The sequence below is a fragment of the Petaurus breviceps genome, unplaced genomic scaffold, assembly GCF_028583685.1.
Source record: "Petaurus breviceps papuanus isolate PSGF00001 unplaced genomic scaffold, PetGlider_PUasm1.0 189, whole genome shotgun sequence".
Classification (NCBI taxonomy): Eukaryota; Metazoa; Chordata; class Mammalia; order Diprotodontia; family Petauridae; genus Petaurus; species Petaurus breviceps.
This window is the reverse complement of record NW_027185809.1, coordinates 2,703,534-2,711,358: the sequence shown is the minus strand read 5'-3', so window position 1 is coordinate 2,711,358 and position 7,825 is coordinate 2,703,534. Positions and strand designations below refer to the sequence as shown.

Genomic DNA, 7,825 nt, shown 5'->3' with positions numbered 1-7,825 from the left:
AAGGAAGGAAGGAAGGAAGGAAGGAAGGAAGGAAGGAAGGAAGGAAGAAAGAAAGAAGGAGAAAGGAAGAATAGTGGTGGTGTTAGGGATAACCATTGATTTGCTCCATTAGTGTCTTCACAGTGTTAAAAAGAAATCAGGAAAGTCTTCAGCATGTTGAGTGGATCCCTGGTGACAAAGTAATAGGAGAATGTGGACAAGAGGTACATAGGATGGGCAGGCATAAAGGGGCTGCACTCTGCATTGTTGGAGTGAATACCCACATCAGTTAGATTACAGCCAAACTCTTTTTTAGGTACTAGAAAAGATACAAAGTTTAGACAAGACATAATCCTTGCCCTCACGAAGCTTACAGTTTGGTATATATAAGACACATGCATGGATGACTTTAATGCAATCATGATTCATGCATTAGAGAGGCATACAATGGTATGTGAGGTTCTGGGGAAGGTCATTACCAGTCAGGAGGATCAAGAGAGGAAAGGGTAGCAACTGAGTTGGTCTTTAAATCTTTGTTTTTGCAAAGTGGATTCTGAACATTGGTTGTTTATTCTTTTGACCTTACTTCATTTAAAGAGGTCAAAATCCAACAGATGAAGAGGACAGAAGAGATATTTATTCCAAGAACAATGGTAGCCATCTTGGGGAAGGGGATGGGAAGAGGAAAGAAAAAAGGGGGAGAAAAAGAAAAAGAAAGAAATTTACATGATAACTTTATTAAGCAGCAAATTGTACATAATAAATTTGCAGTTTCATGTCACAATTATCTTTTTTATTATACTATATTATGAAAATGCTTGTTTTATTCCATAAATTAAAAATAAATAATGAAACAAATTTTTAAAAAAGAGAATAGCACAATCCAAAACAGGAAAAAACAAAGTATATGTTGGGGGCAAGAGACTGGTCTAGAGATTTTGGCTGGAGAGTAAAGGATCTGAAGGAGAGTGATTAGAGATTAGGCTAGAAAAGTAGGGTGGTGCCAGATTGATTGAATGCTTGATGACTTATTGCCTACTGAGTACATGAGTGACCTGACCAGATCTAATCAGGAGGAAAATTACTCTGTCAGCAGTATGAAGGATGGTGTGAGAGAGTAGAGGACTCCTGGGCCCATACACACACACACAACATACAATACTTACAAGCACACACGTACATACACACATACATATATGTGCACATATGTGTATACACACGGAGCATATATGCATTGTGTTTTAGGCATATAGGATGCACCTGTAGATACACACATACACATGAGTGTATGTGTGTGCATGGACACATATATGTACACATGTATATTTTAACCATTGAACCAACCTGAGTATTTTCACTCAGGAGCCAGTGGAGTCTGAGAGCTTGAAGATGCATTACTGCTAGAATGAAGTCCTGATACCCTTAGGGGAGTGGGGATACATCTTCTGTGTCCACTGGGAAAGAGGAGGAAGGTGATGATGCCAAGGAGGTTTGAGAAATGGAGGCAGGTTGCTGAGCAAGTTTGAGCAGGATGTCCTCATTATCCACGAGCTTAGTCACCTGCTCTCCATATGTTGGAGGGGGTGTAGTGGGGTGAGAGTACAAGGGGACTGAGGTGGATATGGTAGATCAGAGACAAAGGTGGGTAATGGCATTTGGGCAAGTCTCAGAAGCAAGACCCCAGCTTCTTCGTCGATTTGCTAAAAGGGACTGATTCCCAGCTAAAGGCAACTTTTTTTGTTTTTGAAGTTCAAGCAGTTGGTCCCCATCCTCTGCTGTCACACCTTCACACAGGTTTCCCCCTCACCCCCATGCCTAGAATGTTTTCCCTCTTCCCAGTACCCCTCACTTCATTCAGTGCTCAGCTCAGGTGTGACCTTTTATATGGGGTCTATCCTGAGCATCTTTGCTTCTAGCGCTGCCCTTTCCTCGCCTTACTTTGTCTTGATTTTGCATACATTCTGTTTGGTTTTTCACATTATACACACTGTTTCCCCCTTGCTGGAATGCAAGTTCCTTAAATGTAGGGTCTTGCATTTTGGCCTTTGTATCTCTAGCACTTGGCGTATGGTTAGGTACTTAATAAATGCTTCTTGATCGATTGATTACTGTGTCAGCACTACACATCATAGGTAATTCCATTGTAAGTACAATGACGTGCAGAAACAAAATACATTAGCAAATTTGTTTTTTAGATAAATATTGTCACTCTTTTCAAAAGATGTACTTTCTAGCCACAGGGGGAAAAAAACAGTCAAAGGGCCTGTGGGGATGGAGCAGTATGGTGATGCATACCCTATAACACAGGTTTCCCTGACGTACACAAACCTATGGGCACAGCTGTACCAACTTCCCCATTTGGGAAAATGTCATCTGTATCCTTTAAACCACACTCATGTGCTCATGCTATGTTATGCCATGGAAACCCACACCTCCTTATTACTAGGAAACAGAAAGTGTGAGAGCCATCACTTACTTTAGGATGGAAATCATGAGTAACCACACTGATTCCTCTCAGTAAACCTTTCAGAAGTTTCATGATGGAAATTCTCTTTGATAATGACCCCAGCAGCAGAACCATCACTGTCAGTATTGGATCTGATATCTACTGGGAAGACACCAAATTTCTGAGTTGGAAGGGACCAAGCTCAGATCCAGTGAGAAATCCTCTCTATGCCAGTGGTTCTCAAAGTATGGTCTGGGCATTCCCCATCTCTTTCCCCAGAATGCTTTAAGGGGGTCCACAAATCAAAACTACTTTCATACTAATATTTAGCCATTTTAATTTCTGATATGATAAATATTGATATTGCTTAAATAAACAAAAGTTGTTGAGGGAGTCCTTGAAAAAAAAATTTTTTTTTTGCCTTTTGGAGGGCAATAGGGGTTAAGTAACTTGCCCAAGGTTACATGGTTAGCTTTTTGTGTGTGGGTGTTAAGTGTCTGAGGCCGGAACTGAACTCAGGTTCTCCTGACTCTGGGGCCGGCGCTTTACTCACTGTGCCACCTGGCCGCCCCGAAAATTTTTAAGAGAAAAAATAAGAGGGTCCTGAGACTAAAATGTTTGAGAACCACCTTACTATAGATGTTCCCCCAGTCTGTTTGGACACTTTCACTGACAGGAAGGTCACTACCTTTCTAGGTACCCTGCATTTCATGATTGGAAATGAAATCTAGGAGATAAAAGTAGCAAAGACCCTCTTTCTGCTGATGTTTAATTCCCAGGACTCCAACGTTAAATCTAGAACAACCCTCCACCTAGCATCTCTAAATATGACTCTGAAAAGTCAAGGATTGCTTTGGAAACCTCTGGGCAATCTCAAATACTGTAGGTCCACTTTCCAGACTCTTAAAGGTCCAGTTCTTGCACGAGCTTTCTATGACTGCCCTAGTCCTTCAAGATCCACTCCTTCCCTGAACTTCAATAGCTCTCAGTCTGGGTGACACAATTAAGGAAGCTTTGTCTTAGGTCAGAGTTTTTAAAAGCTTAGGAAGCTATCTAATCCAGTCTTCTAATATTACTGATAAGGAAACTGAGGCTCCAAGAGGTTAAGTTACTTACTCAAGGTCACATAAATATTAAGTGGCACAACTGGGAAATGAACCTAAGTCTTTTTAACTTATCTACATGCAGCAATCTTTGCAGTTCTTCCCTAATGGTTTCAGGTATCGTCAGCTGGCGTTCACTAAGGTCACCCCTCCTATGAGCCCTCATATTCTGCTGGCCCTGGGATGGCACACAAAGCTCCAGGACACTGACATTTCTTCATGAGGAGAAGAAATGGAGTCTTGTACTATTTACCTCTCAAGGGAGAAGTGAAGTAGTTTCTTACTTCTAGAATGAATCAAGAAAGGAGCAATGCTGACCAGAGATACATTCCCCTCCACCCCGATCTCTCAAAAGGCGCTCCAGGAGACAAATTCTTTTTGCTGGGACAAAGTGTCCTTGGGTTCTTTCCATGTAGGGTATGAAAACCCCATTTCCTTGCCTTCGTGGTCACTGGATAATTGAGTGGCATCAAGTCACTGAATAAAAGAAATCCTCATACCTGAAAACAGGCCATGGTAAGTGGGCGAGAAATCCACACTGAGAGAATATTTTTGTCATTGTAGTATGGGGTCAAAGCCACGAGGAAAATTTTAGAAGTGATGTCAACCTCATACTGAGGCAAAAATGGAAACTACCTACACAGTGGGTGCAGTGCTAGGGCCACTGGGGGACTCAGCCTCACCAGTCAGCCTCCCTCACCTTGTCTGACCCTAGATATTCCATTATTAGAGCCTAGTGGGCAGGGGCCCAAATACTAAGTTCTCTTTAAGTATTGACACATCAAAGATAGGAATATGCACCTTTTGCCATATTGAGAATTGGATCTTTAACTTTACTCTTTGGAGACTGGTTTTCCATATCAATATAGCACTAAGAAATTGACTTTGCAAAGACAAGGTGACTCACAAATACGAAGCGTGATTAGAGAGCAATCTCTGAAAAGATCTAGGGGTTCTAGTGAGCTACAAACTCAGTATGATTCTGTAACATGATGTGGCAGCCAAAAAAAGTTAATTCATTCTTCAGTGATATTGAGAGTCAGAGTTTCCATAAGGTCATAGGGTTATAAGTTTAGAGCTGGAAGGGACATTAGAGGCAATTTGTCTAATCCCCTGTAACAGCAAGCACCCTAGCATACCCAGGATGGCTGCTAGCACCAGTTCTTTGATCTGATTTCTAAAGGAAAGCAACTCAAAAGGGGCTAACAATCTTACTTTAATCAAACATATGTATCATTTACTTAGTTCAGGGGGAAAAGTCAGCACCCTGAACTTCAGAAAATACACACAGAAATTACAAGCAGACAAAAAATACAGACAGAGAAAATAACACAATTCCTCACACCAACAGTCAGGGCTTCCAGCTGTCTGGCCATTACATACATACATAGTTAGTTACCAGAGAGAGAAGCACCAACATCTGGGTTTTCAAAGCTGGGGGGCTCAATGGCTGCCCAGAGTCTCATCTGGCCAAATCACACAACTCTTCCCAAAGTGAGCCCCAAAGCAAAACCTCACCTCAGGGTTTATATACCCTTCTTCAGGGTCAGAGGACATTACAACCTTGGTGACCCACTGCCTAATTACAAAGCAGCAAAAGGTGTGGGCCTTCCTGAAAAACAAGCCTCCCCTAAGCAAGCTTCTCTTGTGGGGTTCCAAGTGAGGCCCCTTAAGGGCCAGGGAAGATCTTCAGATTCCCTTACAGCAGCAGGCCTTATTACTCATAACACTATTACATCCCCTCATTTTACAATTGAGGAAACTGAGGCCCAGAGAGATCAAGCAATTTGCCTGAGGTCATACAGCTAAGGGACAGAGGTGAGATTTGAACCTTGGTAGTCCTCTGATTCAAAAGCCAAAACTTTTTTCACTGTACCATTCTCACCCTGCTTATGCTCTGCTCAGATCAGAAAAATGTCTAGAGAATTGCCTTCAATTCCATGCACTGTATTTTAGGAAAGACATTGGTGAGCTAGAGAATATGCAAAGGAGGGCAATCAGGACGGTGAAGGGCCTCAAGTCCATGCCATAGGAAGATTAGTAAAAGCAACAAAATAGTGTTAACCGTGAAGAAGGGAAAGCTCAGGAGGAAGGAGACAGCTGTTTACAAGCACTGGAAGGGCCTTCAGGCAGCAGAGGAATTATAGTTGTCCTGTTTATCTCCAAGAGGGGAAAAATCAGAAACAACGAGTGAGAGTTTCAAAGCAGCAGATTTAGGCTTATTGTCAAGGACACTTTTTCACAATGAAAACTATCCAAAAATCAAATGAGCTACTGGAGGAGGTGGTGGGTTCTCTCCCACTAGAGGTCTTCAAAAAGAAACTAGACGACTGCTTCTTGGGACTCAGTGGCACCTGAGGTCACTTGGAACTCTTGGAAGTTCTGTTATTCTGTGATTCCAAGAAGCATACTGTTTTTTTTTAATTTTTTTTAATTAATATTCTCTTTTAAATAAAATTTTGACTTCCTAATTTTCTTTCTCCCTCCCTTTCCTTCCTTAGCCCTAAGATGGTAATCAATTTGATATCAGTTATATATGTATAATCATATAAAACCTATTTCCATATTAGTTATGTTGTGAAAGAAGAAACGATTTCCAAAAATGATAGTTAAATTAAGCATGTTGTTTTTTTAAAAAATAGAAGGCCTTTATTTCAAGGAGAAGCTTTGGGGTTATTAAAATCCCTGCACAATTTCTCAGAGGTAATTCAACCTGTTTTTACCCTGGACCCAGTTCTGGACCCAGCTCATTGTCCATTCACAGTGCCAAGGGAAAGAGAACTGGTATCCAACAGCAGAAAGTCCTGAAAATTCTCACATGTATCCCCAGACAAGATGGCAAAATATATAGTTGCACCATAAGCAACAGCTTCATCAGGCCTGATGCTTCTGTTCACAATCTTGCTCCAGAAGGAGTCCTGTAGAAGTTTCTGAAGCTCAGGAATGGAGGGGGAGCCCCCTACCAAAACAATGTCATAGATCTTCAACTTATCCAACTTGCGTCCCTGGAGGTCTTTCTGAGCAGGCCAGGGTGCCACAGAAGAGGTCAGTATTCAGCTCTTCAAAGCACTTACAGATGATAGGCCAACTCTATAGGTTGTCCATCCAACTAGGTATCAGAGTCTCTAGAAAATAAGCTATTAGGGGCGGCTAGGTGGTGCAGTGAATAGAGCACCAGCCCTGGAGTCAGGAGGACCTGAGTTCAAATTTGCCCTCAGACACTTAACACACACACACAAAAACTAGCCATGTGACCTTGGGCATGTCACTTAACCCCAATTGCCTTCCAGAAAAGAAAAGAAGCTATTATTGTGGGCTAAACTTAAATTTGACTTAGTCCAGCAGGTTCAATATTTTTCTTCTTTTTGTAAAATACAATAGACACTTGTGAACCATTAAATCCAATTAAAACTGCTTTAACAATTGGACTAAAATCAATAAAAAGAAAGAACATACCTTTTGCAGAGACATTAAATCAGGAACTGAAGGAAGAGATGTTTAGGTAGTTAGAGCTCACAAAAGGACTTCCATCAACTTTTGCAGAGCTCAGGATCATCTTTTCTATAGTCTAAGTCATCAGAACCAGGTGAGGCTGAGTTAGTGGTGTCTTTGTGGTGAACTAGAGGACCAATCTATCACTGCAAAAGCTCCAGGAACCTCCCCAAGGTCATTCATTCACTCTTCATTCATTCATTTTTTCCTGAATGCGTAGTTAAGATAAACTCTTTTGAATGATTACGGATCTCATTTAGGAGGCTCTGAAATGTTTCTGGGCTTAATGCCATCCAGGTTTCATCCTGTGCAGCAGCAGGCCTTGTTAGTCATAATCAGTCAGTAACAACTTTTGTACCACAGCAACTGTGTTGAATGTTGGCACTGATCTTGGCACTGCCTATTTTATATGGAGGTTTTTCAACATGGGTAAGGAGAGTGGGTAAAAGCTACATTGCTCTCACCCACACAGGATTGGTGATGCTAAAATGAATCCCACCAATATGGATTTTGATGCCAAACACCAGATTGGCCAAAGATTTTATGATTCAATGGTAGGGAATGAGGTGGGCCTAAGGGCCAGGTAAAATACAAAGGGGAAATCAAAAGCTTCTACTAATAGGAAGTACCTTCTATGGACTTGACAAAGATGAAAGAAGTGATCAAAGTTTATCTTGGGATTGTCACCAATACTATGGTCACAGTATCAGACTACTTCAGTGACTCCTAACATTAGGTTGCCAAAGGAGTGAGAGAAAGAGGGAAGGAAGGAAGGAAGGAAGGAAGGAAGGAAGGAAGGAAGGAA

The 7,825-nt window shown here is 41.5% G+C and overlaps 1 long non-coding RNA gene across 1 annotated transcript in view; it reads right to left on the bottom strand.

The window, feature by feature from the left end:
• Window positions 1-7,346, bottom strand: part of LOC138163976 (uncharacterized) — a 52,264-nt gene extending 44,918 nt beyond the window's left edge. Inside the window, exon 1 of the long non-coding RNA XR_011168967.1 lies at window positions 6,985-7,346. This is a non-coding gene — a long non-coding RNA (uncharacterized lncRNA). The remainder of the gene's footprint in view (window positions 1-6,984) is intronic.
• Window positions 7,347-7,825: the final 479 nt, after the last annotated feature.